General features: G+C 39.9%; 1 protein-coding gene across 6 annotated transcripts in view; it reads left to right on the top strand.

The window, feature by feature from the left end:
- The window catches only part of HHLA2 (HERV-H LTR-associating 2), a 135,895-nt gene that overhangs the window by 66,123 nt on the left and 47,284 nt on the right, over positions 1–22,488 (top strand). For all 6 annotated transcript variants that reach the window (XM_015471258.3, XM_059887817.1, XM_059887807.1 and 3 more), the window contains one exon: positions 18,996–19,071. The gene's annotated coding sequence lies outside the window, so the exon portion shown is untranslated. The remainder of the gene's footprint in view (positions 1–18,995; positions 19,072–22,488) is intronic.

A 22,488-nucleotide genomic window follows, 5' to 3' on the forward strand; every position in this document is an offset into this window, starting at 1 on the left:
CTGGCTACCCACTCCAGTATTCTTGGGCTTTCCTGGTGGCTCAGACAATAAAGAATCTGCCTGCAATTCGGGAGACCTGGATTCGATCTCTGGTTTGGGAAGATACCCTGGAGGAATGCATGGCAACCGACTCCAGTATTCTTAGTGGTTTTCCCTACTTTCTTCAATTTAAGTCTGAATTTTGCAATAAGAAGTTCATGTCTGTATAGGTCTAAAATCCAGGAGTTGGTGATGGACAGGGAAATCTGGCTTGCTGCAGTCCATGGGGTCTCAAAGAGCTGGACATTGACTGAGTGACTGAACTGAAAGTACTAGTTGATGATAATTAATGATGGAGCTAGAGATTTTAGAAATTAAGCCAACAAGTGGAAATATAAGTAGCAGTCAGGAAACAAGGGGATATCTACCTGTCCCAGTCATTGAGATAGGTACTTTTTAACATAAATATACTTTTAAAAAAATTACATAAATATAAAATTACATTTAAATTACATATATTTTGCATAAATATACTTTTTTATGTATATTTACATATATACATAAAGGTACATTATTATTTAACATAAATAGTATGTCAGTTTATCAAAAGAATCCTGATGAGTCATGTCCTTGAGAGGGTAAGGTGGCCTGTAACGCAAGGAGATTGCTTCTTGTGAAGTGTTAGCTTTAACTGTAGTCAACTTGGAATTTAGTCCTTATTGGAGCAGGATTTTTCTTAAGTCCTCATTATAAAGTAAAGTAGAGATGGTTCTGTTTCAAAACTTTTTGGAGAGGGTATAGCTGCTGCTGCTGCTGCTGCTGCTGCTGCTAAGTTGCTTCAGTCATATCTGACTCTGTGCAACCTCATAGACGGCAGCCCACCAGACTCCTCCGTCCCTGGGATTCTCCAGGCAAGAACACTGGAGTGCGTTGCCATTTCCTTCTCCAGTGCATGAAAGTGAAAAGTGAAAGTGAAGTCACTCAGTCATGTCCGACTCTTGGCGACCCCATGGACTGCAGCCTACCAGGCTCCTCCATCCATGGGATTTTCCAGGCAAGAGTACAGGAGTGGGGTGCCATTGAGGGTATAGCTAGTTGTCATCAATAGCCACAGGAAGATAAATCTTAACTAAAAGGTCTACTTTCATTAATATGGTCTCCTAAATATGCCTCACAGGATGACTTTACTATAAAATGCATTCATAAATTACAGGGTAAATAAACCTGTTCTGTGGAGTTCCTTTATAATTGACCAATTATGTCAGCCACTGTGCAGAAAACAATGACTTGACTTTTCTAATATTCAGTCTAATTGCTGGAAATAAATAATTACTCTAATTATTTTTTCCCAGAATGTTTTTCTTTCTGGGAAATTTCATGAATATTATGCCAATTCATGTTCGTTGTAAACAATTAGAAAATAGAGATGAGAAAAAAAAATCATTCATAACCCTGTCCTGTAAAGCAACAATACTAGCATTTTATTCAGGTTGTCAAATATTTTCTACTCACATATATTCTGTGTGTGTGTATATTTTTAACTAAGATGTCAGTTGTGCTGACCCTGCCTCTTATGACCTACATCAGATTAGCTTCTGTTACTACTGCACCCCCTAGGTCATGTAGGAAGTTCAGGGCATGTCCTAAGATCTCTGGAATTGCTCAGGGACTTGGTTGCCTTGGTTATAATTTCTTTCTTCATCTTGTAGACTTTTCCCCATCTTCACTGGGCATACAACATCTTTTCCTCATTCTCCAAAAGAGATGCAGGGTCACTTACAAGGCAGGACCAAGTCCTCTGACCTCTGAACACCTCATTAATATCTTGCTCTTTCTCTGTTTCTTAGCATTTTTCTTCTTCACACCTCCCACACCAAAAATTCCTGTTTCTTACCGTGTCATAGGAAAAGGCTGTGATAAGATGGTTACATGTGGGATTTAAGACCTGAGGGCCTGGATGGGAAGATAGCAAAGTCCCTAAAGGAATTCTAGTGATAGTTAATAAGATACTTTAAAAAAACCATCATATGATGTATCAGTAATTGACTTTAAAATAGTGGGACCATGCTATGGTTACCTTGAAACCACACATACACACATCTAACTATATTAACAGATTTAAGCAAATTTGGCCTTTTTATAACCATCAGGTTCTTTTTTCTAGTTGTCCATTGTGGCACTCACAATCTCTCTTTTAGATGGTTTGTTTCTGTCTGAATTCTGCTGCACACACTGTGGCAGCCATGAGAATACTCAGGTCTCCTGCTGGTGGGGGGTTGTAGTCGCCTGACAGTGCCAGCTGTTGCTCCTCTGGATCTACCACCTCATTTGTACTGACATAATGCTTCCCATGGCTGCTCCCAGTCACTGAGCACAGTTGGAGTTATTAACACAGACCCTTTGCTGCAATACGCGTGACTTCCCAGATGGATGGCTAGCATAAGAACTTCAAATCAGACTGGTTAAGGCTTTCTTGGAACCCCACTGTAATCTGAGACTTTTCCCACTCAGTCTTCCTTCCCTCTCTTCTGCACAAGTGTCAGAACTTCATCATCATGTGGTCTCCTCTTCCTTCTCCAGCTCTCCTCCCTTTGCCTTCATGGGTGTGCCCCCCAAGTAAATCTGTAATAATCCTCTTTTGGCATCTGCTTCTTAGAAGTACTCAAACACATACAGATATTTAGCAAATGACTATAAAGAGTCACAAAACCTGTTCCTGCAAGTCTGGTGAAGTACTGGAGCTCTGGTCCTATAGGTACTCAAAGTCTCTTGCCTGACATGTTTATTAGAGGCAGACACTGAAAAATTCTAGTGCTAACTGCTCTTGTAGGCATAGGCTGCTCTTACCCTCCTGTTTATGCAACAGCAGATATTCTTGTACCATTCACCAATGAATAAATATCTTTAGCATCTCTTGTGTTAGTTGGCATGTCCTGCAGTGCAGATGGAGTTAGTTATCTCTGAGGCACTGGCAGTAGCTGCTTCTGATACACAGGCGCCCAGAGTGCCTGCATTGAACACGGTTCCTCAAATTATTAACTAACCATCCCTGGGGAGTAGATTAAAACCAGTGCATACACATATTATATGGTCTATGCTTAATTATTTTAAACAGTGTGCTCAGTCGTGTCCAACTCTTTGTGGCCCTTAGACTATCACCCGCCAGGTTCCTCTGTACATGGGATTCTTCAGGCAAGAGTACTGGAGTGGGCTGCTATTTCCTACTCCAAGGCATCTTTCTGACCCAGGGATCAAACCATGTCTCTTGTCTCTCCTGCATTGGCAGGTGAATTCTTTACCACTAGCACCAGTTGGGAAGCCCATATGCTTAATTATTTTAAACTCATGACAGTGTAATGTAAACTTTACCCATGTCAGTGTATCAGTAAATGCATCATATTTAATGACTGCATAGTGGTCAATTGCATAAATATCCCACTTATTTTAATCAGTTCTGCAAGAGTTGGTGTTTTGGATTTCTAATTTTTAACTGTTAGTTTCTCATTTAGCAAAGCCTTTATGTATACCTTGGAACATAGTCCATCTTTTCGTAGAATTTTTTTGGAAGTAGAATTATTGGGTCAAAAAACACATACAGCTTTAATATTTTTGATATTCATTGCCAAACAGTCATCCAGGAAGTTAGTTCTAATTTATAGTCCAGCCATTACTGTATGAGTAGACTTATTTCTTTATCCTTTCTTTTCTGCATGTATAAAGTAAATGTTTAATACAAAAAATAGCAACAATAAAAAACCTTTGAATCTTCCAGCCAGGTTTCAAATTAGAATTTAAAATGCTCCTGTGTTTGTCACATTGAAACCTTCCTCACCATGCCTCCCCTTCCTACATGGGGCAAATACAAAGCTAGTTGTGGGAGAGAATCCAAGACAAGATAAACCCAGTAGTCTCTCACTCTTAGACTTCAGCTTCCTGGGAGTTTACAAAAGCACCTTCTGGGTTAGGCAGTGGGAGAAGGCCATGCATGAGTTCTGGGAAATCTGAGGCTCACCACAGTCTATGAATTTGGAAGGGCTGTAGTATAAAACAGGTGCTAAACATCTGACCTGTGGGAGTGAAGTGAATTGCCCTGAATTTCTTGCTTCTAGGCTCACCATCGGAGAAGGCAATGGTACCCCACTCCAGTGCTCTTGCCTGGAAAATCCCATGGATGAGGAGCCTGGTGGGCTGCAGTCCATGGGGTGGCTAAGAGTCGGACACGACTGAGCGACTTCACTTTCACTTTTCCCTTTCATGCATTGGAGGAAATGGCAACCCACTCCAGTGTTCTTGCCTGGAGAATCCCAGGGACGGGGGAGCCTGGTGGGCTACCGTCTATGGGGTTGCACAGAGTCGGACACGACTGAAGCGACTTAGCAGCAGCAGCAGGCTCACCATGGCCTTCTTTCAGCTCTCAGAACTAAGTAGAAGCAGGAAACTTCAGTGGGATGAAATACATGTCCACAGTGAGTATAAGCAGCACATCCTGAAGGAAAAGAGCAGACTTATCAGCAAATTGTCAAGATCACCACATTCTTACCTAGGTCAGATTCTCCAGGGCATCTATCCAGGTGTTAATTTTTAAAAAGACTGCAGTAGGGATTGTGGTCATACATCCTACAGCATGTCTGTGTGGATTCTTTTCTACCTGATTGTGCCCCAGTCTGGTCTAGTTTCCAGCTAGCATCTTGGGATGTCTGTTCACTGTCCTCCAAGGAATTCCTTCATCCCTCTTCTATTTGGAACTCTATTTTTTCTGTACCATGTCTTACTTTTCCCTTGGATTATACTTTCATTCTGATGGAACACATTTCCGGTAGCTTCTTGAGAAACAGAGTGGGTAGTAAATTTATTTTTTGAGACCATCCTTCTACCTTCAGAAAGTTTGAGAGTTTGTAATTATATGTTACAAGTTATTTTCCATTAGGATTCTGGACATAACTCCATTTTCTTTTTGCTTGCAGTGATACTGTTGTGAAGTCTAAAGTCATTATAATTCCTTATCCCTCTGATCAGCTTTTTCTCCCTAGAAGTTGATAGAATCTTCTTTTCCTCTAGTGCTTTGAAATTTGAGATATCTTTGTGTAGGTGTTGAATACTGGAGAGGGTTCCCATTTCCTTTTCCAATTTTCATCTACTATTTGGATTCAGTAAGATTTTTTTCAGTAATAGCATTTTACTTTCTATGGTTTTGAGAAACTTTCTTTTCTTTTTTTTGTTAAAGTATAGTTGATTTACAATGTTTGGAGTAGGAAATGGCAAGCCACTCCAGCATTTTTGCTTGGAAAATTTCATGGACAGAGGAGCCTGGTGGGCTACAGTCTACGGGATTGCAGAGAGTTGCACATTACTGAGCATGCACCCATCACTTATATGTGGAATCTAAAAAACAAAACAAATGAATGTAAAAAAACAGAGAGACTCACAGATGTAGACAACAAACTAGGGGTTACCAGTGAGGAGAGAGAAGGGAAACAGGGCAAGATAGGGTAGGGGATTAAGAGGGATTAAACTACTGGGAAATTTTCATGAATAATTTTGGTGGTTTTTTTTTCTTTCTTTTTTTAGTGACTCAAACTTTTATTTATTTATTTTACTTTACAATATTGTATTGGTTTTGCCATACATCAACATGAATCTGCCACGGGTATACACATGTTCCCCATTCTGAACCCCTCTCCCACCTCCCTTCCTATATCATCCCTCTGGGTCATCCCAGTGCACCAGCCCCAAGCATCCTGTATCATGCATAGAACCTGGACTGGTGATTTGTTTCATATATGATATTATACATGTTTCAATGCCATTCTCCCAAATCATCCTACCCTCTCCCTCTCCCACAGAGTCCAAAAAACTGTTCTATACATCTGTGTCTCTTTTGCTGTCTCGCATACAGGGTTATCATTACCATCTTTCTAAATCCATATATATGCGTTAGTATACTGTCTTGGTGTTTTTCTTTCTGGCTTACTTCACTCTGTATAATAGGCTCCAGTTTCATCCACCTCATTAGAACTGATTCAAATGTATTCTTTTTAATGGCTGAGTAATACTCTATTGTGTATATGTACCACAGCTTTCTTATCCATTTGTCTGCTGATGGACATCTAGGTTGCTTCCATGTCCTGGCTATTATAAACAGTGCTGCGATGAACATTGAGGTGCACGTGTCTCTTTCAATTCTGGTTTCCTCAGTGTGTATGCCCAGCAGTGGGATTGCTGGGTCATAAGGCAGTTCTATTTCCAGTTTTTAAAGGAATCTCCACACTGTTCTCCATAGTGGCTGTACTAGTTTGCGTTCCCACCAACAGTGTAAGAGGGTTCCCTTTTTTCCACACCCTTTCCAGCATTTATTGCTTGTAGACTTTTGGATAGCAGCCATTCTGACTGGCGTGAAATGGTACCTCATTGTGGTTTTGATTTGCATTTCTCTGATAATGAGTGATGTTGAGCATCTTTTCATGTGTTTGTTAGCCATCTGCATGTCTTCTTTGGAGAAATGTCTAGTTCTTTGGCCCATTTTTTGATTGGGTCGTTTATTTTTCTGGAATTGAGCTGCAGGAGTTGCTTGCATATTTTTGAGATTAATTCTTTGTCAGATGCTTCGTTTGCTATTATCTTCTCCCATCCTGAAGGCTGTCTTTTCACCTTGCTTATAGTTTCCTTTGTTGTTCAGAAGCTGTTAATTTTAATTAGGTCTCATTTGTTTATTTTTTCTTATATTTCCAATATTCTGGGAGGTGGGTCATAGAGGATCCTGCTGTGACTCATGTCAGAGAGTGTTTTGCCTATGTTCTCCTCTAGGACTTTTATAGTTTCTGGTCTTACGTTTAGATCTTTAATCCATTTTGAGTTTATTTTTGTGTATGGTGTTAGAAAGTGTTCTAGTTTCATTCTTTTACAAATGGTTGACCAGTTTTCCCAGCACCACTTGTTAAAGAGATTGTCTTTTCTCCATTGTATATTCTTGCCTCCTTTGTCAAAGATAAGGTGTCCATAGGTGCGTGGCTTTATCTCTGGGCTTTCTATTTTGTTCCATCAGTCTATATTTCTGTCTTTGTGCCAGTACCATATTGTCTTGATGACTGTGGCTTTGTAGTAGAGCCTGAAGTCAAGCAGATTGACTACTCCAGTTCCATTCTTCTTTCTCAAGATTGCTTTGGCTATTTGAGGTTTTTTTAATTTCCAAATTGTGAAATTATTTGTTCTAGCTCTATGAAAAATACTGTTGGTAGTGTGATAGGGATTTCATTGAATCTATAGATTTCTTTGGGTAGTATACTCATTTTCACTATATTGATTCTTCCAATCCATAAACATGGTATATTTCTCCATCTATTAGTGTCCTCTTTGATTTCTTTCACCAGTGTTTTATAGTTTTCTATATGTAGGTCTTTAGTTTCTTTAGGTAGATATATTCCTAAGTATTTTATTCTTTTTGTTGCTATGGTGAATGGAATTGGTCTTTAATTTCTCTTTCTATTTTCTCATTATTAGTGTATAGGAATGCAAGGGATTTCTGTGTGTTGATTTTATATCCTGCAACTTTACTATATTCATTGATTAGTTCTAGTAATTTTCTGGTGGAGTCTTTAGGGTTTTCTATGTAGAGGATCATGTCATCTGCAAACAGTGAGAGTTTTACTTCTTCTTTTCCAATTTGGATTCCTTTTATTTCTTTTTCTGCTCTGATTTCTGTGGCCAGAACTTCCAAAACTATGTTGAATAGTAGTGGTGAAAGTGGGCACCCTTGTCTTGTTCCTGACTTTAGGGGAAATGCTTTCAATTTTTCACCATTGAGGATAATGTTTGCTGTGGGTTTGTCATATATAGCTTTTATTATGTTGAGGTATGTTCCTTCTATTCCTGCTTTCTGGAGAGTTCTTATCATAAATGGATGTTGAATTTTGTCAAAGGCTTTTTCTGTATCTATTGAGATAATCATATGGCTTTTATTTTTCAATTTGTTAATGTGGTGTATTACATTGATTGATTTGCAGATATCGAAGAATCCTTGCATCCCTGGGATAAAGCCCACTTGGTCATGGTGTAGGATCTTTTTAATGTGTTGTTGGATTCTGATTGCTAGAATTTTGTTAAGGATTTTTGTATCTGTGTTCATCAGTGATATTGGCCTGTAGTTTTCTTTTTTTGTGGCATCTTTGTCAGGTTTTGGTAATAGGGTGATGGTGGCCTCATAGAATGAGTTTGGAAGTTTACCTTCCTCTGCAATTATCTGGAAGAGATTGAGTAGGATAGGTGTTAGCTCTTCTCTAAATTTTTGGTAGAATTCAGCTGTGAAGCCATCTAGACCTGGGCTTTTGTTTGCTGGAAGATTTTTGATTACAGTTTCAATTTCCGTGCTTGTGATGGGTCTGTTAAGATTTTCTATTTCTTCCTGGTTCAGTTTTGGAAAGTTGTACTTTTCTAGGAATTTGTCCATTTCTTCCACGTTGTCCATTTTATTGGCATATAATTGCTGATAGTAGTCTCTTATGATCCTTTGTATTTCTGTATTGTCTGTTATGATCTCTCCATTTTCATTTCTAATTTTGTTGATTTGATTCTTCTCCCTTTGTTTCTTGATGAGTCTGGCTAATGGTTTGTCAATTTTATTTATCCTCCAAAGCTTTTGGTTTTGTTGATTTTTGTTATGGTCTCTTTTGTTTCTTTTGCATTTATTTCTGCCTTAATTTTTAAGATATCTTTCCTTCCACTAACCCTGGGGTTCTTCATTTCTTCCTTCTCTAGTTGTTTTAGGTGTAGAGTTAGGTTATTTATTTGACTTGTTTCTTGAGGTATGCCTGTATTGCTATGAACCTTCCCCTTAGCACTGGTTTTACAGTGTCCCACAGGTTTGGGGTTGTTGTGTTTTCATTTTCATTCATTTCTATGCATATTTTGACTTCTTTTTTTATTTCTTCTGTGATTTGTTGGTTATTCAGCTGTGTGTTGTTCAGCCTCTATATGTTGAAATTTTAAATAGTTTTTCTCCTGTAATTGAGATCTAATCTTACTGCATTGTGGTCAGAAAAGATGCTTGGAATGATTTCAATTTTTTTGAATTTACCAAGGCTAGATTTATGGCCCAGGACGTGATCTATCCTGGAGAAGGTTCCATGTGCGCTTGAGAAAAAGGTGAAATTCATTGTTTTGGGGTGAAATGTCCTATAGATATCAATTAAAGGTCTAACTGGTCTATTGTATCATTTAAAGTTTGTGTTTCCTTGTTAATTTTCTGTTTAGTTGATCTATCCATAGGTGTGAGTGGGGTATTAAAGTCTCCTACTATTATTGTGTTATTGTTAATTTCCCCTTTCATACTTGTTAACATTTGTCTTACATATTGCGGTGCTCCTATGTTGGGTGCATATATATTTATAATTGTTATATCTTCTTCTTGGATTGATCCTTTGATCATTATGTAGTGTCCTTTAACGTCTATTTTATCTGATATGAGTATTGCTACTCCCGCTTTCTTTTGGTCTCTATTTGCGTGGAATGTCTTTTTCCAGCCCTTCACTTTCAGTCTGTATGTGTCCCCTGTTTTGAGGTGGGTCTCTTGTAGACAACATGTGTAGGGGTCTTGTTTTTGTATCCATTCAGCCAGTCTTTGTCTTTTGGTTGGGGCATTCCACCCATTTATGTTTAAGGTAATTATTGATAAGTATGATCCTGTTGCCATTTCCTTTATTGTTTTGGGTTCGAGTTTATGCACCCTTTTTGTGTTTCCTGTCTAGAGAATCTCCTTTAGCATTTGTTGAAAAGCTGGTTCGGTGGTGCTGAATTCTCTCAGCTTTTGCTTGTCTGTAAAGCTTTTGATTTCTCCTTCATATTTGAATGAGATCCTTGCTGGGTACAGTAATCTGGGCTGTAGGTTATTTTCCTTCATCACTTTAAGTATGTCCTGCCATTCCCTCCTGGCCTGAAGAATTTCTGTTGAAAGATCAGCTGTTATCCTTATGGGAATCCCCTTGTGTGTTATTTGTTGTTTTTCCCTTGCTGCTTTTAATATTTGTTCTTTGTGTTTGATCTTTGTTAATTTGATTAATATGTGTCTTGGGGTGTTTTGCCTTGGGTTTATCCTGTTTGGGACTCTCTGGGTTTCTTGGACTTGGGTGATTATTTCCTTCCCCATTTTAGGGAAGTTTTCAACTATTATCTCCTCACGTATTTTCTCATGGTCTTTCTTTTTGTCTTCTTCTTCTGGGACTCCTATGATTCGAATGTTGGGGTGTTTAACATTGTCACAGAGGTCTCTGAGGTTGTCCTCATTTCTTTTAATTCATTTTTCTTTTTTCCTCTCTGATTCATTTATTTCTACTATTCTGTCTTCTACTTCACTAATCCTATTTTCTGCCTCTACTTATTCTACTATTTGTTCCCTCCAGAGTGTTTTTGATCTCATTTATTGCATTATTCATTATATACTCTTTTATTTCTTCTAGGTTCTTATTAAACCTTTCTTGCATCTTCTCAATCCTTGTCTCCAGGCTATTTATCTGTAACTCCATTTTGTTTTCAAGATTTTGGATCATTTTCTCTATCATTATTTGGAATTCTTTATCAGGTAGATTCCCTATCTCTTCCTCTTTGGTTTGGTTTGGTGGGCATTTATCCTGTTCCTTTACCTGCTGATTATTTCTCTGCCTTTTCATCTTGTTTATATTGCTGTGTTTGGGGTGGCCTTTCCATATTCTGGCAGTTTGTGGAGTTCTCTTTATTGTGGAGTTTCCTCACTGTGGGTGGGGTTGGACAGGTGGCTTGTCAAGGTTTCCTGGTTAGGGCAGTTTGTGTCAGTGTTCTGGTGGGTGGATCTGGATTTCTTCTCTCTGGAGTGCAATGAAGTGTCCAGTAATGAGTTTTGAGATGTCAGTGGATTTGGAGTGACTTTGGGCAGCCTGTATATTGAAGCTCAGGTCTATGTTCCTGTGTTGCTGGAGAATTTGCATGGTATGTCTTGCCTGGAACTTGTTGGGCCTTGGGTGGTGCTTGGTTTCAGTGTAGGTATGGAGGCGTTTGATGAGCTCCTATTGATTAATGTTCCCTGGAGTCAGGAGTTCTCTGGTATTCTCAGGATTTGGATTTAAGCCTCCTGCCTCTGGTTTTCAGTCTTATTTTTACAGTAGCCTCAAGACTTCTCCATCTATACAGCACTGATGATAAAACATCTAGGTTTATGATTAGTTTAATGATGAAACGTTTCTCCACAATGAAGGACACCTGGAGAGGTACATAGAGTTACATGGAGAAGAGAAGAGGGAGGAGGGAGATAGAGGTGACCAGGAGGAGAAGAGGGGGAATGAAAAGGGGCGAGAGCAAGATAGCCAGTAATCACTTTCCTATGTGTTCTCCACAGTCTGGATCTCTCAGAGATGTTCATGGAGTTACACAGAGAAGAGAATAGGGAGGAAGGAGACAAAGGTGGCCAGGAGGATAAAAGTGGGAATCAAAAAGAGACAGACTGATCTAGCCAGTAATTAGTTCCCTAAATGTTCTCCACCGTCTGGAACACACAGAGATTCACAGAGTTGGGTAGAGAAGAGAAGGGGGAGGCAGGAGATAGAGGCGACCTAGTGGAGAAAAAGGAGCATCCAAAGAGGGAGAGAGCAGTCAAGCCAGTAATCTCTCTCCCAAGTAAAAATGGGTACTGAAGATTGGGTTCTTACAGGTACAAAATTGATAACAAATACCAAAAAGCAAAGATTAAAAATCTAGAGTAGAGGTTAGATTCTCAAAAATACAATATTAAAGAAAAAAACAAAGTCAGAAAAATTATAAAATGTATATGTATGAAGTTTGCTTTAAAAATATGGTCTTTTTTTTTTGCAAAGTAATAGTAGGTTATAAAAAATGAAAATTAAAGGAGTATTCAGTTCAGTTCAGTTGCTCAGTCGTGTCCAACTCTTTGCAACCCCATGAACCGCAGCGTGCCAGGCCTCCCTGTCCATCACCATCTCCCAGAGTTCACTCAAACTCACGTCCATCGAGTTGGTGATTCCATCCAGCCATCTCATCCTCTGTCGTCCCCTCTTCCTCCTGCCCTTATTCCCTCCCAGCATCAGAGTCTTTTCCAATGAGTCAACTCTTTGCATGAGGTGGCCAAAGTACTGGAGTTTCAGCTTTAGCATCATTCCTTCCAAAAAACACCTAGGACTGATCTCCTTTAGAATGGACTGGCTAGATATCCTTGTAGTCCAAGGGACTCTCAAGAGTCTTCTCCAACACCACAGTTCAAAAGCATCAATTCTTCGGTGACCTGCCTCTTGAGAAACCTATATGCAGGTCAGGAAGCAACAGTTAGAACTGGACATGGAACAACAGACTGGTTCCAAATAGGAAAAGGAGTACGTCAAGGCTGTATATTGTCACCCTGCTTATTTAACTTCTATGCAGAATACATCATGAGAAACGCTGGGCTGGAAGAAGCACAAGCTGGAATCAAGATTGCCGGGAGAAATATCAATAACCTCCAATATGCAGATGACACCACCCTTATGGGAGAAAGTGAAGAGGAACTAAAAAGCCTCTTGATGAAAGTGAAAGAGGAGAGTGAAAAAGTTGGCTCAAAGCTCAACATTCAGAAAACGAAGATCATGGCATCCGGTCCCATCACTTCATGGGAAATAGATGGGGAAACAGTGGAAACAGTGTCAGACTAGTTTTGGGGGCTCCAAAATCACTGCAGATGATGACTGCAGCCATGAAATTAAAAGACGCTTGCTCCTAGGAAGACAAGTTATGACCAACCTAGATAGCATATTGAAAAGGAGTGTTAGAGGACTTAAATTTTTTTTAAAAAATGATAAAAGTAAAAATATATCTAGGACTTTCTTTGGTGGTGTTGTGGACAGTGTGGGGTCAGTTCATTTCAGTTAGTTCCTTAATCCAGCTTATACTTCTCAAGATCTATAGGCCCCTTCCTATGTAGTCAGTGCTAAGTGCAGGGTTTTACTCTATTTCACCTGTCACTTCCAAAGCGGTTCCCTCTGTTTATTTTAGCTTCTTGTTTGCTGGCCTCTTCAGTGTCTAATTTCCACCCTGACACAAGGGGTCGCTGGTGGTCACTTTTTTAGGCTTACTTGTTCCGTTGTGCTGTGGGGAGGGAGGAACGCTGCAAACAAGTATCCCTGGTGTGTGTGGGGAGTGCTCCCAGTGTCCCAGCCACACTGGGTTTGCCCCTGCTCCTGGCGTGTGTGCTTTCCCAGTGTGTGCTACAGTGTTCAGGCACTAGGTTGCTCTGCTGGGAACTATCTGAGGCGGGGCCTGGTTTGCATGCACTTCCCAGGTCTAAGCCTCTCAGGTTCAGGTTCTTGGGTACTCCACAAAGGCGCAGACTTGGTTGGGCCTGCGTTTTGTGCCCTTCCCAGATCCAAGCAGCTCAGGTGACCAGGTGCTTGGTGAGCGCAGTTGCCCCCAGTCGGGGGCTGTGACTTATCTCCTCCCCTGTCCCTGCTGCTTGGTTTTCTGGATGTACAGCTGGCATGCCTTCTCAGCTGTGCTGTATGTCTTTTCTGGAGAGCTGATCTCTGGCTGTGACCGTCCCAGCGGATGTCGACCGTCCAGAATCCCAGGAAGTCTTGGTTAGCAATGAAGCCTGCTTGCAGTTTGGTAGATGATGCTTCTCTGGGGCCGTGATTGCCCCCTTCCAGCTCTGGCTGCTCTTGCCTGCCTGTCTCTGGTGGGGGATGGGCTGGTCTGCAGCCAGCTAGCTCTGCTCAGTCCTTTGTTCTGTGATGTCACAGAACACAGTCCTGGCGGTGTCTTAGGTTAGGGCTTTTCACAGAATAGCTATCCTACAGTCTGGGCTGCTATCTCTAGTTAGTTCCTTCAGATTGCCCTCAGGGCATTCATGCTGGTCCTTAGCCTAAACAATGCAGCCTGCGCCTCCCTGTCCAGTCCCCACTTGCTAGTGGCCAATGCGAGCATCTGCCCTGCTTCTGAACGTTTATTTCTTATGAATTATTTATTTTATAGAAAAAGCAAGAGAATCCCAGAAAAACATCTATTTCTGCTTCATTGACTATGCTAAAGCCTTTGACTGTGTGGATCACAACAAACTGGAAAATTCTTAGAGATGGGAATACCAAACCACCTGACCTGCCCCCTGAGAAACTGTATGCAGGTCAAGAAACAACAGTTAGAACTGGACATGGAACAATAATAGACTGGTTCTAAATCGGGAAAGAAGTACATCAAGGGTGTATACTGTCACCCTGCTTATTTAGCATATGTGCAGAGTACATCATGAAAAATGGGTTGAATGAAGCATAAACTGGAATCAAGATTGCCAGGAGAAATATCAATAACCTCAGATATGCAGATGACACCACCCTTATGGCAGACAGCAAAGAGGAATTAAAGAGCCTCTTGATGAAAGTGAAAGAGGAGAGTGAAAAAGCTGGCTTAAAACTCAGCATTCAGAAAACTAAGATCATGGCATCCAGTCCCATTACTTCATGGCAAATAGATTAGGAAACAATGGAAACAGTGACAGACTTTATTTTCTTGGGCTCCAAAATCACTGCCCAAGGACAGTGACTGCAGACATGAAAATAAAAGACACTTGCTTCTTGGCAGCAAAGCTATGACAAATCTAGACTGCATATTGAAAAGCACAGACGTTACTTTACCGATAAAGGTTCATATAGTCAAAGCTATGGTTTTTCCAGTAGTCATGTATGGATTGGACCATAAAGACCATAAAGAAGGCTAAGCACCAAAGAACTGATGCTTTTGAACTGTGGTGTTGGAGAAGACACTTGAGAGTCCCTTGGACTGCAAAGAGATCAAACCAGTCCATCCTAAAAGAAATCAATGCTGAATATTCATTGGAAAGATTAATGCTGAAGCTGAAGTTCCAATACTCTGGCCAGCTGATGCGAAGAGCTGACTCATTGGAAAGACCATGATGCTGGGAAAGATTGAAGGCAGGAAGAGAAGGGGATGACAGAGGATGAGACAGTTGGATGGCATCACCAACTCAATGGATGTAAGTTTGAGCAAGCTCCAGGAGATGGTGAAGGACGGGGTAGCCTGGCATGCTTCAGTCCATGGGGTTGCAAAGAGTCGGACACAACTGAGCGACTGAACAACGACAACAAGGTGGTTTAAATAGTGAAAATTTACTTCTTATGGTTCTGGAGGCTAGAAAGTCTAAGATCAAGTTGCTTGCAGATCCAGCGTCTGGTGAGGGCCCACTTCCTGATTTGTAGCTGGCTGTCTTCTCACTGTGTCCTCGCATGGTGGAGAGCAGAGAGAGAAACAAGCTGTCTTCTTATAAGGATGCTATTCCCATCTGGGGGGCCCTGTCTCCCAATACTGTTCCATTGGGTATTAGGGTTTCAGCATATGAGTTTTGAAGGGATGCAAACATGCAGTCCATAGCAGAGAGGAGGATCCTGTCAAACTGCATTAGATGACTACAGGAAATAGCTTTCACAGAAACTAGTCTTTCTTTTCTTATCAGTCTCTGAGATAGTTCCTATGCCTTTGGGTTGTGGTGTGGATTGTGGTGGTGAAGAAGACTCTTGAAAGTCCCTTGGACTGCAAGCAGATTAAACCAGTCAATCCTAAAGGGAGTCAACCCTGAATATTTATTGAAATGACTGATCCTGAAGCTGAAGTTCCAATACTTTGGCCACCTGATGCAAAGAGCTGACTCGTTAGAAAAGACCCTGATGCTGGGAAAGACTGAAGGCAAAAAGAGAAGAGGATGACAGAGGACAGGGTGATTGGACGGCATCATCAGCTCAGTGGACATGAGTTTGAGCAAACTCTTGCAAACAGTGGAGGATGGGGAAGCCTGGCATGCTGCAATCCACAGGGTCACAGGACTAAACAACAACATGCCATTAGGCACATTGTGGTATAAGTTGTCTGGCCTTCACACATTTCCAGTACTAGCTAGAGATTAGATATCTTGGGCGTATTAAGTTAATTCTTGTCCAACTTTCTCTAGCTTCCAAATTTGATGACATTTTTCTCTCTTCTGTTTTTCCGATTTATATCTTTCTCTTTTTAAAAAAAATTTTTTTCCCTAAATTTTATTGACCTAAGGAGGTAAAAAATAAAATTAGAAACATGTGTTCAACTGCTGTTTTAACCCAGAAATCCCGGGGAGCTCACTTCTTGACTTCTAGACAGCAGGCATTTTCTTTTCATTTGTTGCTGAATTCCTGAAATGTATCCTGCATTTAGCTCTAGTTGCTCTGATAACTCAAATTATTCATATTATTGCATTCTGATCAGGTCCTGTGTTCATATGACTAAAAACCTAGAGTGTTGTGATTTATGGCAGATTCTTAAATTCAGCCATTCAGTTTACCCTAAGTTTGCTTTTTGTTCTTAGTAACACTCCATTGTAATGCAGATAGAAGGCTTCTATCAACAGTCTAGAAACAAGTTGAAATGAAAATGAATTATCTATACCTATCTCTACTCCGTTTGCGTGGGAGAAGTGGAAAGATAATCAATTCGTGGATATCTTTTTAAAATGAAAGCCACATTTCTTCCCTTCATGGTTGTGAAAATTTGACCCATCTTTTGAACAAATTGAGCAATGATTTAAAATTCTTGGTTATACATTGCAGATTTAAATTAAGATTTCAGAATGCAGTTGTTAATTTGAAAATAATGACCTCATCAAATGCTACGCTTGTTTTGGCTTCACATTTGACTTATAGGTTGGTAACAAAAGAATTTTGTTAAAAAAATTCAGAAGTTATGTTCACAATAAAAGCATATAGATGAAAATTAGCCTCTTTCTTCCATAAACTTCACCAGAGTCTAGTTTCCCCTCTTAGAGGCAAGAGGCCGTATTAAATTTACTATTTATGTCTTGAAAAATGATCTGTGTGAATATAATCATGTATATAGTATGTGAGCTTTTTTATGCTAACAAGATCATAATATGTATGCTGTTGTATGCCTTATTTTAACTGTGTATTTCTGAAGATTATACCATATCAGCATATTTAGATCTCCCTTATCCTTTTATAATTTTTTTTGTAGAAATAGAATAAATACAGAGAAGTACACAAACATGCATGTAGTTAAGTGAATCAGCAGAGAACAAAAACCTATCAGGTAACCACCACCTGGCTAGCCAAGCAGTCAGACAGTACTAATCCTTCATGTTCCCTCCAAGTTACTACCATCTCTCTCCCTCAAAGAAAGCCTCTTCCAAATTTTTATGATATCCTTCTCTTTCCTTTAGTTTTAGTACCTAAGTATAAATCCTTAAACCTTATAATTTTGCGTGTTTAGAATTTTTTGCCTGGGTTAGAATATCTGACAATTTAAATCATGCAAATTTAGCAAGGATTTAAAATTCTTGATTCTACAGGAATTGTTTTGTGTCTGGCATATTTAGTCCTTTCTATTTGTCCCATTTATTTTATTTTTTATCCCTCCCCCCCCCCCGCCCCCGCCCAAGAGTTTCTTCTTTCTGGCTTTATCAAAAATTTATTACTCATTTTTTTTTCTTTACTACCTTGAAAGTTACAGAATTTGGTAACCAGTAAACTGATAAACCATAAAATTATGACATACATTTTTGGTTTTCAAATCCTTATATTCTTGGTATTTACCTTCTTCATGGGCAATGCAAGAACCTGAGGCTCCTTTTAGATATATCAACTCTTTAATCTCCTCTGATTAGCCCCTCTCTCTTGGGGCTTCCCTCATAGCTCAGTTGGTAAATTATCTGCCTGCAATGCAGTTGACCCGGCTTCGATTCCTGGGTCAGGGAGATCCCCTGGAGAAGGAGATGGCAACCCACTCCAGTATTCTTGCCTGGAGAATCCCATGGACAGAGGAGCCTGACAGGCTACAGTCCACGGGATTGCAAGAGTCGGACACAACTTAGTGACTAAGCCACCACCACCTAAACTTTTAAGCCATTATTGTTATGTTCTTTAGTTCTGCTTATATTTTGAACACTATCATCATTGTCATTATCATCATTATCAGTTTATTTGTTTAAATTCATGTTTTCATTGCTTTTCATTCCATTCTAAATCTGGGTCTCCTGGTACTATTTTCTGTCTGCTGTAAAGCATGTCTTTAGTATCTTTTTTGGCTACAAATTCTGATTTACTGATTAAAATTATTTATTTCATTCTTATTGAAATACTATTTTGCTAAACTTCTAATTCTAGGTTGGGAGTTATTTTCTTTTAATATTTTGAACATATTATTTTGTGTTTTCTGGTTCCTATTAAGTCTATTAAAAGTTAGCTATCTGCCTAATTGTTGTTCCTTTAAAGGCAGTCTGCCTTTGTTACGTCCAGCTGCTTTAAAACGTTTTCTTTGGTTTTTAAAGTTTCACAGTTGGGTCCCTGGTGTTTTTCTCTTTATTCTTTTTAGAATTGTTTTGGCTTCTAAGTTTGTATATTGATGTCTTTCATTTTGGGAAAAGTTTTATCCATTATTTCTTCAAATAATTCTTCTTGCCCATTCTTTTTCCCTCCCTAGAATTCCATTATATGGTACCTTCTCACTGTATCCTCAGTTTCTTCCTTTCTAATCTCACTCTTTCATTTTTCTTTGCTTCATTTGGGATAGTTCTTTCAAGCCAATCCATATCCAGGCTACTAATTCCTTTTGGCTGTCTAAACGGGTATTAAATCAATTTATTAAATTGTCACTAATTTTGGTTATTATTTTCCAGTTCTTGTCATTTCTATTTATGGTTTTCAACCCTCTACCAAAATTCTCCATCTTGTCCTATCTCCTTAATCTAAGGAAGTATGGTTATTTTAACATCTCTGTCTAAAAACTCTAGCCTTTAAGGTACTTGTGAGTTCTATTTGCTGTTTATTATCTTGTCTCTGAGTGCCTAGTTATTTTTTATTGTGTGCCAGAAACTATATTTGCAAAAATGTTGTAGAAATGATTTTCAGCTTGGGATAATATCTTCCTGTAAAGAAGATATGTGGGTGTTTTTTTTTTTTTTTGAAGTCATATGGGGATACCAGTACTCTGAAATAACCTTAATTTGATTTCTTCCACAGCATGTAGAAGAGTACAAATGCTACACAAGATGCGATGGTGATACTTCTTTTGAATGATGCTGAAGTATCTTCTGTGGTAAGTTGGGAGATAAACAATCAGATTTTAATATAGTCTGTGCTGGCTGTTTGTTTAATACTTCACTGTGTACCAGGTAGTATTAAAAGTGTTTTTGAATATCATTAAATAGTTCTTATAAAAATGATCCCAAGATGGATATTACTATTATCCCTATGTTATAGATGTAAAATTGGACAAAGAGGAGTTGGGTAATTTGGCCAATGATACATGGCTTTAAATGGAAAACCTGAGCTCTGAATCCAAGTAGTCTAATTCTAGAGTCTCTGATCCTAATCAATGTGATAGAAAACTATCTTTAGGGGAAAAAACTGCTGGGTATTGTTAGTACCAATTTCTCTGAGCTCCTTTTACTCAGTTCCTGGATGCTGAATGTATTGAACCAAATGGCAAACACTATTAACAGAATTACTTGAGTTTTTCTAAGGGCAGGTTTTATGAATGGTCACTAGGCTAAGTTAAAGAAATTGATTTGGTAAGAAATAATGCTGTTGAGGTGAATTTAGAGCCTATACTACTATATTATTCTAGGAAATGACAAAATTAGGAATTTGTGGGGAAGGGAAGTTAGGACTCGGCCTCTTGACTTTGTTTAATGATTATAAATTTCAATTTAAAATGCATTATCTGTTATTTTGGCAGCAGTGCTGGTGTCTAGAAGAAAATCACAATAGGATTGTTATGTGGGTGAGGGGGCTCACTAAAGAGGTCTCGTTCTATGTAAACTCACTGCTATGGTTCAGAGTTGGGAGGAAGCAGAGTGAACAGTGGGTTAACTGTGTGGCCTCTGTAGACTCCTTTGCACTGAGACTAGATGGAAAAACTGCCTCTCAGAACTCAGAATCTTTGCTCGATTCATGCGTGGGATTTGTTTATTGTGTTTCTTTTCACAATGACTGCTCAGCCTGCTTCAGCATGAACAGTTGGCTTGGTACCCAGAGAGTGTTTGATTAGCTAAGTTAGGAAGCAAGATGCCATACACTATAGAGGAAATTTATCCTGGATAAATGTAGATCATTTAGTCAAATTGCTAGACTCTCAGCATGCTCTGGCTTCCCTGGGAGAAAATGCCATAGGCACTTTCTTAGAAACACAAGAAAACAAAACTTATTTTCAAGGAACCTGAAGAGCATGACCTAACATACGATCCAGGGCCAGCCAATATGACCTTAGAGGGACAGATGCAATAAGAAAATGACCACAGTGACACATGAAACTAATCCTACCAGGGCTTTTGAATCAGAACTCCTCCCAGTTGCAAGTGACAGAAACCAGATTTCAGCCTATCATAGCCATCAAGAGATGGGGAAGAGGAACAAATTATGGTCTTTGGGCTGACTACACTGCATATCAGTATATTTTTATGCTTATTTATTCGATGGACAGAGGACCAAAATACTTTCAGTAGGACTAAATGTACTTTGGAAGGCTCTGAACTTAAAGCGGGGAGAAAGAATTCATTGGCTCATAATACTGAGAATAATAAGCATGGGACTAAATTAAACCTGACTGGATCCAAAGGCTGAAAAAATACCACTGCTGCCCTTGCACCATCCAACCTACCTTTGCTCTCTGCTCCTCTCTTTATGGGCTTATTAACTCCTGTTGCATATGTGCTTCTCCTGTGTTATTAGAGAAGAGGAACACATGTTTGTTTCTCTCTCTAGATTAGTCAGGCCTGGGACAAGTATTGCATTGGTTACCTACTGATGCATAACAAATAATCCCTCAACTCAGCAGCTTAAAACAACAAACATTTATCATCTCGCACAGTTTCTGAGAGTGAGAAATCTGGAAGCAGCTTGAAAGTGAAAGTCACTTAGTCATGTCTGACTCTATGACCCCATGGCCTATACAGTCCATGGAATTCTCCAGGTCAGAATACTGGAATGGGTAGCCCTTCCCTTCTGCAGGGGATCTCCCACGTTGCAGGCAGATTCTTTACCAACTGAGCCACAATGGAAGCCCAGAAGCGGCTGAGCTGAATGTTTCTGGCTCCAGGTCTCCCATTGGATTGCAGATAAGATGTAAAATGTTGGCCAGGGCTGCAGTCATCTGAAAAAGCTGGAGAAATTGCTTCCAGGCTCATTCCTTTGGTTGCTGGTTGGGAGAGTCATTTACTTGTCAAGTAGATCTCTCCACAGAGGCTTCTCATACAGCGTTGACAGCTGGCTTCCCCCAGAGTGAACAATCAGGGAGCAAGAGAAACCAAACTGGAGGACACAGTTCTTCTATAACCCAATTAGGAACATATCATTTCTGCAGTTTTCTATTGGTAAGACAGACCTGTGCCAGTCCAATGTAGGATACTAGAGTCTGATCTCTGAGGGTCATTCAAAGGCAGGCTCTCACAGTGGTCAAACTCTCTGATGGCCCCAGGATTTTTGCTTGCTGGTATACACACTCTGTAGAATTCCCTTTGAATGTGGACTAGGTCTGTAAACATGATTTGGTAGTCACAGCCTTGATTAGAATACACTCCCTGACAAAGTTGATTTTTCTTGATTTGCAGTTGATTTTGAGGTAACCAAGAGACAGAATTCGGAGTGGGCCTGACCCTAAGCAGTGAGTCCTTTAGCAGAGGTCAAGAAGCTATGTTCTTGCTGGCCTTGAAGCAGCAGACCACCCTGTGGTGGAGAGGACCCCATGCCAGTGGATGGTGTGGGGGGGGCCTCAGCACTACAGCTGCAAGGAACCAGATTCCACTGACAGTCAGTGATCTTGTAAAATGACTACAGGCCTCAGATGAGATAGCAGCCCTGGCTGACAACCTTGACTGCAGCCGGGTGACACCCTGAGCACAAAATTCTGTTAAGCTATTGTGATTGTGAGATAATACAAGTGAGTTGTTCTAAGCTAGTAAATGTGTGGTATTTGTTATGCAGCCTAGGACCTAACACAGGTGCCTACCTGTGAAAGGCAAGGGCCAGATGGGTGTCACCTCTCTCAATCTCTCCTCATATTGTGAATTAGGAAGAAAATCCCCAAGGAGGGAAAGATGCTATTAGAGAAATGACACAATGGCAAGGACTGCTAGCAGAACAGATTAACTCTCAGAGTTTATTAGACTATTTCAAGCCTGGAGACTCTAGTCATTTGAAGGATATCCTTCAAACAATATCCTCCACTAACATCTAAAACATTGTTCTCAAATGTGATCTCTGTGCAACCTGAGGTGGAACTCTCTGGAGTGGTCAAATGTGATCTCTGTGCAACCTGAGGTGGAACTCTCTGGAGTGGTTTGTGAAAATGTAGCCCTCACTCCAGATTCAGTGAGTCAACCTCTGGGATGGGGAGCAGGGGAAGCATCTAGCTTAGGATTATGCATTATTTTTACTTATCATTTCACAGAGTTTTTTTCTTGGGAAGATTTTTGAAATCAGAAAACAGAAACGAATCATGGTAAAATCCTGACTT

This window comes from Bos taurus, chromosome 1, assembly GCF_002263795.3.
Source record: "Bos taurus isolate L1 Dominette 01449 registration number 42190680 breed Hereford chromosome 1, ARS-UCD2.0, whole genome shotgun sequence".
In the NCBI taxonomy this organism is placed as follows: Eukaryota; Metazoa; Chordata; class Mammalia; order Artiodactyla; family Bovidae; genus Bos; species Bos taurus.